Source organism: Melanerpes formicivorus, unplaced genomic scaffold (genome assembly GCF_026170545.1).
Source record: "Melanerpes formicivorus ecotype bairdi unplaced genomic scaffold, bMelFor1.0.p_v2 SCAF_22, whole genome shotgun sequence".
Classification (NCBI taxonomy): Eukaryota; Metazoa; Chordata; class Aves; order Piciformes; family Picidae; genus Melanerpes; species Melanerpes formicivorus.
In genome coordinates, this window is record NW_027142374.1 from 13,363,366 (window position 1) to 13,372,308 (window position 8,943).

The window sequence follows — 8,943 nt, forward strand, 5'->3', positions numbered from 1 at the left end:
ATAGCTCAGCAACACCTGCCCCAGCCCATCAATTACACCATGCTGCACTGGGATGGCAGTGTGAGCTGAGCTGTGTGTTGGTGTGTTTCACAGGTGTAGCAAGTGCACAGAATTTAGCAACGCCATGACCTGAACCCTCTGCATAGCACTCATTAGCAGTGGGCTCAGCGTTCAGTGTTGTGTGGTGCATACTAACGACTTGTTTTCATCATTCTAGGGCATAGGGACTGCCTCTGTGTGCACTGGCGTCCTCGGCCATTCCTCTCGTGCCATTTGGAGTCTGCACTGCTTTGCCTGGTGTGTTGAATGCCAGCCCTCGAGGCTCTGGGGCAGCCCTCAAGGGACCCGCAGAGGTTTTGGTAGGTTACAAGCGATCACATTTACAAGGGACAAAAAAGGAAACTATTGCTTGTTCTGAAAACTGTCTACAGAATTGGTGACAAGAAAGGTTTTTACATTTCTTTTTCATAATGTGTAGACCTTTTTTTGTAACTTCTTTATTGCCTTGAGGTGAGACAGACTGCCCACTGCTGTGGTGCTCGAGAGCAGGCAGCCTTTCTTTTTCATAACCCCACACTAAATGCAGGGCAAACAGGCAGGGAAAAGAAAATCTGAAAAAGAGAAAAGATGCAAGATTCTCTTTTCCCTTCCCCCATTTTCTGCTTGCTCTTTTCCTCAAGTCTTTTGCTCCAATACAAACGCTGAGTCTTAGCTAGCAAAATCAAGAGAGATGTAGTGGGCTCAGTCAGTATGTATCAGCTCTAATTTCTCTTTTATCTCAATCTAGACAAGTCTTGCATGTTTTCTGCTCCATCTTTGGGTCAAGAACACGCTGGTTAATAGCCAATTATTTCATACCCTAAGGAAGTTTTAGGAAAGAAGTTCCTGGGAAGAATCAACTTGCTCCATAAAATGAGACTTAATATTCAGCAGGTGAGATGTTTCCCTTTGCTATCCTTTTTAGTACTGTCCCATTCCAGCACTGGGCTGAATTTATTGCTATGATAGGTATGATTCAGATAGAACATAATAGTTTCCCTTAGGGTTTTGGTTGATTGGTTTTGTTTGTGTGTTTTTTTCCCCACAAAAAAAAAAAGTGCAAGTTTAGCCAGGGTATCATGGCAAAATTCCAGTTAAGTAATTAAATTCTGCTTAGTGAAAATTCACCTTTTAAAATCTCTTTCAGAATACAGTCTGCTTTTCCTGAGAGCACTTTAAAAGGACTGATTCATTTTAACTTTGTAGGTATCCAGATTCTCAAGTCTATTGAAATTATCATGGACTGCCTAAACCAGAACACCTGAGTTTCCACCTGAGCTATCGACAAGCGCACTTTTGCATGTTCAACCGTTGCCTGCATTCTTGTTCAGACACAATTCACAGTATAACAGTATCATAGTATCAGTAGGCTCTTCACATAGAACAGGTCAGATTCTGCTGAGAAGCAGAAGTAAATGAAATTATTTGCACATGAAAAGCAAGCTCTATTTAAAACTATGGTTTTAGTAGTGAATAAACTGAACTTGTGCATTGAGGGCTATTTTGCATGTGCAAGAATAAGGTTGTGAAAACCAAAAAGGCTGAAGGTGTGCACATATGAGGTGTGCAGGCTGGAAAAGCAATCCAGGGCACATGATCCACAGTATAAATTACTACATTTTTTTTGTTTTTATTTACTTGCACTACTTTAATTTATTATTGTTTATTCATTTGATAGATTGCATCTAATTTCAGTGTAAGAGCTTCAGGATGAGCTTTTGATGCTAATGGTTGGAGTTTATTCCTGGGCAGAAAGCCAATGTGCCACAACCATGTTCCACTTATGCCCTCCAAGCTGTATTTAAGTGGCCTTCTGTTGCCCTTGGGGTATATTTTACACAGGAAGCTTAAAGGCTAATGCAGGCTTGCAGCTCACTTGCTGGAGCAAGGGAAAGATGGCTTTCTCTCTCTCCTGTTCTCTTCAGCAAGAAAATCAAATAATTGGATTACTGGCCCTTCGATTGTGCTCAGCACAAATGGCTCAAAATCCTGTTGTATTAGACCTCTGAGAAGAAACCTACTTTGATAAAGAAAACAAATTTATTGCTTTAATATGTCAATAGCATGCTGTTACCTGATTAAGTGGAATGGCTATGATTGGTCTTCTAAACAACTAAATGCATGTAAAACATCTGCTGCTAGAATGGCCATTAACAAAACCCAAAACACCACCCCAACAAAACAAAAAAAGAACCACCCACAGGAGTGTAATAGAGGCATATTTTAATGTAGGGTTGTTTTCTTTCTTTCCTTTTATCTCTGGAACAGAAAATCAAAACAAACAGATCAGTCCTTTGCAGGCTTAAAATTACCCAAGGATCTGTGCAGCACATGAAATATTGGGGCTGTTAGGTTAGAACCTGACTTCTTTGTCTACTTATACCTTCATACGCATTGACTTGAATTTGAATTTATTACTCTCTGTCATTTTTTGTTACATGCACATTTGTTTTATGTATTTATTTAGGGCTAAATTCTATTTGTTACACTGTGTTTTAAGGCATAAAAATCAGCTAAGTCTGGTAGAAACATCCTAACAGATTTGAGACTGCTTTATTGTTATCATTATTCCACATATTCCTACGCACATATCACGATCCAAAATATTTTGTGATAAATCATTCAAGTTAAATAGGTCCGCATGAAAGTGTAGCTGAGGTAAATCTCTATACTTTACACGGGGGAGAAAACTTTAACAGCCAAATACTGACTTCTTACATTTTATGTTAGACTGGTTTCTTGTTAAAATCATTATCTTACTGTCCTTTTGCATTTATGTGTCCACAAAGCAATTCAAATGAGACTGTCATCATGGCTGTGTGTGCATTTATTTGACTCCACAATTTTGATGAATACAGTCTATGCAGGGAGCAGAGGGCTGTAACCTTAGATGATGCAAGTTGGTATCTCCAGTGTTCAAGCCAATATTTTTGCTGGCTGAATATCTGGAGTAGAAATTCTAATGACCTGAGTTTAGAATAGGGCCTCCGAACCCAACTAATAAAGTAGACATTAAACTAGAGGCTGAGATGTCTCTGTGGCTCATTGAGATGCTAGCACATACTTGTATTTATAAGATAATTAATACATAATGAATGCAACAGTTACCCACCTGAACATTTTTGAGATTAAAAAAAAAATAGACAACACATTCCATTAGTTCTTCCTTTTACAGCTAATAAACTTCCAGTTCATTAAGTTATTGCATGCCATTCCTTGCCTCACAAATAGAAGCCATAATTCAGTTTTTCCCAGGGCTGCACATTCTTTAAGTCTACAGACTAAATTACATTTTGTCAATAAAGCTTCTGTTTGGTGGGGGAAGGAGGGGGCAGTTAAGTAAAGTAATATGAAATGCAAGCCATTTTTTGTGTCAGAGGTCATTATTTGCTTCAATATTGCTTTTATTCTATTTATACATTCACTAAATGATGATTGTTATGGAAGGCCCATGGTTAATCACTGCATTACATGTCAAATGTTTTGCATTTTGTTGCAGACGCTTGCACTGGTGAATCTGTAGAGTTATCTTGAACAGTAAACTGTCCTTTCACAATGAATCCCTGACAATCTAAGGGTTCAGCTGTGGAAGATAAAGGTTTTGCTCTGTGAGCAGTGGGAAAGCCACAGAAGTAAACTAAAATCATCCATATTCTGCAGTCCTAAACCAAAAGACTTGTCGTTGCCTGAGCCAGAATTGTCCAGTGCAGATGCGGGCAGGCAGACGGTTAAATCTTCTGTATTGGAAGTTATATGGGACTAATTTGTCTCCTATACCAAGTTTCCAACACTGATCTTCTCACCAGGGCTTGAAGTAAGATTGGTGTGCTTTCTGTTGAGTATAATATATGGTATCTATTTGTAAAAAATACAACCTAGTGATAAAATGCTTGCCTAGGGAGTGGGATAGAGCAGTCTGGGCTCTTCGCAGCTTGCAGTGATTTAAAACCATTTCTGCTGTCCAGAAAAACAGACAGTCATGGCAGGGAAAAATGCAGTGTACCCTTTGCTCTTCCAGCTCCAGCATTTAGGTGGATGATCAGATAAGGGTCCCAATAGATTGTAACTAACCTCCTCCCTGAGACAGCAAATGGTCTTTGAGGTGAGAGATGGGATGAGGATCAGGGCATAGGGGCCACCTTGCAGCATGTTTAGCTCTATTTTGGGGAAAGCATTGCAGTGCCTTCCTTGTGGATGGAGTTGCTGTAACCCTGGGAATGCTCAGGGCATGATTTCTTCCCTCATCTTACCCTCTTCTGATTAAAGCCTGCCTGTTCTTTTTTCCTTTCAGTGGAAATTAGCAGCTGCAAGCAGCCATAATTTTCAGCAGAGAGAGAAATCATTCCCTCGCTCAAACTGTCCCAGGAGGGTATATGGTTCAATTTGCTGCAAGCGTGATGGAAATTAGCATCACCCATAGAGAGGAATAAGTGCTAAATCAGTGTTAGTCTGAGTAAGAAGAGGAATGAAAAGAGATCAGCACAGAACAGAAATATTCAAGCCTAGACACCACTAGGTGTGTTAATAAAATTTTGCCCAGTCTGGATCTGTCCCAAACACTGTCATGTTGTGTCCACTGGTATTTCTTCTCATTAAATTTGTAGTTAACACATACACAGGTGATTGTTGTCAACTGAAGAAATAAGGGTGTCAATGGAAAGCAATTTTTGAAAGTGAAGAGTTGTAAAATGGTGCTAAGACAACTGTATAATGGGGTTACTGTTGATGGCAGTTACAGACTGTGAATTATGAATGAATGAAAAATATGGTGGGGATTTTTTTTTCCCTTTTCCTTTTAAGAATGGAAAATGTAATAATTGAAAGGAGAGCAAAACATGACTCTAGCCAATCCTTTTCCCAGAGATCACTCAGAGCAGTTCTCATAGAGCAACAGATCTTTGCTACAGATGCAATTAGTGCTATGTTTGGCCTCTGCAACAATCCCTCACAGCTGCAGCAAAGTATACATCTGTAGATCCGTATTGTTGCTTGCTTTTTAGCTTATCTCCTTCCAGACTTGAAATCCCACTTAGAATATTTCCTGACTTCACAGAATGGGAATGATGCTCCCTAGGCTATGTCAGTGCCTTAAGCTAACCTCTGAAATGATGGCTTGCTAGACTGTCATGGACATAATAATTTTGACTTATTGAAGCACTTATAAAATCAGATTTATCTGAATAGTTAGTGAAATATATTCATCATTGTACTGGAGTTTCTTAATCTACTGTAACACTTCGCTGTGATTGTAGCCTGTGCAATTTGATTAGCCATTTATAACTTTAGTACATATATAAAATTTACCAGTAAGCTGATAACACTGGAAAGATTCACATGAACCAGAAAAAGCAGACTGGGAGGCCTTCTGACTGGGAGCCATAAGCCTTCTGTCCACAGAAATTTGTAACTGCTGGCATCTGGAGTCTAGCCTACAAACTCCTAGCAAAGAGTAATTTCATTTACATGAGTTGATGCCTCCTGAAAATACTGCAATTTATCCAGTACTTTTGAGCTCTTGACTTGTTTAAAAAAAAAAAAATAAAAATGAAGCTACTATCTTTAAACTTCTTCCTGTTTGGGTTTGTTTGGGTTTTATTGCTATTTTTTTCCCTGTTGCTGGTTTTGTTTTGTTGTGTTGTTTTTCATTTATCAGTGAAAGTTTTAATGAGAAAGTTTAACTTCTCAGTGTTAAGTTTTCTACTAATTAGGTAAAAGTGGTTTTCCCTCTGCAAGCAGTTTCTCTTATCTGGCACTCCTGAACTAGTGAGTGGCATCCATGAATAGTGATATCCTGCTTTAGTCTTCTTTGTTAAAACTATCTAAGGACTTATTGACTACTATAGCATTTATATTCTGTGGACACAGTTAAAACAGACACTTAAGAACTGTGTGTTGTTTCTGTAATTCCACAACTGAAGTAGATATGCTCAGCCTTTCTGCTATTTTGCATGCAATTTCAGTAGCAAGAAGATTTAGGGTTCAAACCAATGCATTTGGCAAGATAAGTGAGTGGTCTAGGTCACATCTAGTAACTTAAGCACATATTAGTGCTCATTGTTATAAGAAAACCCAAAGCTAGTTAACAGATCAGCATTCACCCCTGGCACACTGGCTGTTTCTACATGCTGGCTGTTTTTACATGCTGGCTGTTTTTATTTTACAAGCTTATCATGAGCTGAATATGGTAGTCACTTTCTTCCTACTGAGTGAATAAATTACAAGTCATGGAGCAGCACTCGGTGCACTGTAATTCCTGGCTACAAGACCTGTGAGATATGTTTAAACTGAATGATCCACTACTTGGAGAAGTGATGGTTTCTTTTATAGCCCTCTTGTTCTTGTAAACGCTAAACCAATGGCATAGACTATGAAGACAAGGGCACGTTCATCATATTCTGGTCTCGTCCTGAGTTTTGCATGTATTTTTGTCTGTGCTATGGGACAGCTCACACCTCACACATTTAAGACCAGCTAGGTCCTGTTATTAATAGTTGTATTTTTGTTCCAGTCTATATTTTGAATCTTAAAGCATTTGTAATTTCCAGTACTATTTGTGTCTCTCTTTAAGGCAAATATAAGTATGTGTTTCATAGTCAAGCACAGCTGTAAATACATTACTGTTCCTTGAAGTGTTTCTTTCTCTATCTGCACAGAACCCTTCCTCCCTCCTATTTACTCAGTTACCTTGTAAACATAGAGCACAGCTTTTTCACCCAATCTGAGACTTTGACAATTGCACTTATTGTGATATTTCTTCTTTCCATCTTGAAAGATCTAGCAATATAATTGTATCCATTATATGACCTTCCTACTTGACGTTCCTTTGTTTTTGTTCTAAAGATAGGCATGAAGTACTGCATATGGTTGGGACATGTGGGAGAGGCCATTTAGATCACAAAGCAGAAGTGCCTGGTATGTAACACTGCATTGAAGAAAATTGCACTGCATGTCTGTCTAAATGCTAAAGAATGACATATGTGCATGACTTTTTCATATGTACAACTCTCTTTCATTCATAAAAGCAATGTGACACGTAACACTTTTTTATACTCTCGCTGAGTCTTATGATTGAAAAATTCCCTCCCTCAATACCACCAACCCCCAGCCCAGACTTTACCAGGTTTCTACTAGTGAGCAATATGCTTTAGAATCTTGTGCACCAAACTGTTTTCATTTATTTAAGCATAATGTCTGACTAGGTACTGATTTTATTTTTCTGTTTAATTTATTCTCCAGATTCTCTGGCCTTCAGTCAATGCAGTGGCTGATTAAATTATTATCACAATAATGAGATTTGACACAATCTATGCCAGTTACCTATGTGACCTGCTAAGTAGGTTAATTGGCAACCCTGAATAATTATCAACCATCTCATCTTGCTGACTGAGAGTCTGGCAACAAATGAAACATAGAGATGCTTAAGGAAGTCATAGTTTGTCATATTAATTTCTGAATTGTTTCAAAGGACCTTTTAACTAGTAGGTTATTAATAAAATGCAGCACTTAAAAAAAAAAAACAAACCACACCCCTTGTGAATAATTTGCTTGTATGAAAAGATAGGTTTTCTCTTGTGCATCATCGTGGTTTCCTGGTAGAAAAAGAAGTCTGTAGCATATTATATAAACAGGTCACCCTATCCTGCCAATTTCTTGCATGAGCACATTGTGGCATCCTCAGAGCAATCTTAGAAGCAGGGAAAATTAAAGAACATGTTTTTAAGTGTTTTTCTGTGAAAACTTGAGAATTAGAATTTAACTATTATTTAATGAAAGCTATGAATCTTCTATTCCTATTCTTCAGGAAATGGAGTTAAGAAAAGTATATGCTATGGTACCTGGTGACACTGACATGTATTGTATGCATATCTGTCTATCTTTTCTACCTCATTCATTCTTGAAAAGCCAAAATGGTGTTTCTTCTACCCTAGAAAATAGAAGATTGGTACTTCAAGAGGAATCAGAATGGGCTCCTAAGGATGAACCGATGGGGGGAATATATACGATTTAAACTTCTGATCTTTTCACATACTAATCTGTCCAAATTAGTGGTTCAGAACAAAGAACTTAGTGAGACTTCTCAGAATGTAATTTCTCTGCCCTGGACAGAAATCCCACCAAAACTTAGGGTGGAAATAATAATCAAAGAATCAATTTCTCGTTATTAAGACTTAATGGCCTCAACATGAATTCTCTTCACAGAGACACTTTGGAAAGCTCTGCTTGTGCTCCTGGAGAGAGGAGGGCCTTCTCTACTTTATTTTCAGGTATGCTTGTGCTGTTTCCCCTGAGCACAGCCACTGCTAACCAAACCACACAAATAAAAATTAAGTGCACAATAATTTTGGCCAAGTTAAATCTCACAAAATGTTAATGAAGTTTTCTACAAATTAAAAGCTTGCAGAATCCCTGTGTCACAGAATCATAGAATCAATAAGGCTGGAAAAGACCTCAAAGATCATTAAGTCCAACCTATCACCCAAGACCTCATGACTACTAAACCATGGCACCAAGTGCCATATCCAATCCCCTCTTCAACACCTCCAGGGACGGTGACCCCATCACCTCCCTGGGCAGCACATTCCAATGGCCAACACCTCTCTCTGTCAAGAACTTTCTTCTCACCTCAAGCCTAAACCTCCCCTGGTGCAGCTTGAGACTGTGTCCTCTTGTTCTGGTGCTGGTTGCCTGGGAGAAGACACCAACCCCTCCTGGCTACAACCTCCCTTGAGGTAGTTGGAGACAGCAATAAGGTCTCCCCTGCGCCTCCTCTTCTCCAGGCTAAACAATCCCAGCTCCCTCAGCCCCTCCTCATAGGGCTTATGCTCGAGGCCTCTCCCCAGCCTCATTGCCTTTCTCTGGACACATTCAAGACTCTCAATGTCCTCCTTAAATTGAGGGGCCCAG

General features: G+C 39.0%; 1 long non-coding RNA gene across 1 annotated transcript; it reads left to right on the plus strand.

Annotated features, from left to right (window-relative positions):
• Nucleotides 1–806: 806 nt before the first annotated feature.
• LOC137448089 (uncharacterized) lies at nt 807–8,303 on the plus strand. Its single transcript, XR_010988979.1, has 3 exons — nt 807–933; nt 6,880–6,951; nt 8,239–8,303. It is a non-coding gene; the product is annotated as an uncharacterized lncRNA (long non-coding RNA).
• Nucleotides 8,304–8,943: the final 640 nt, after the last annotated feature.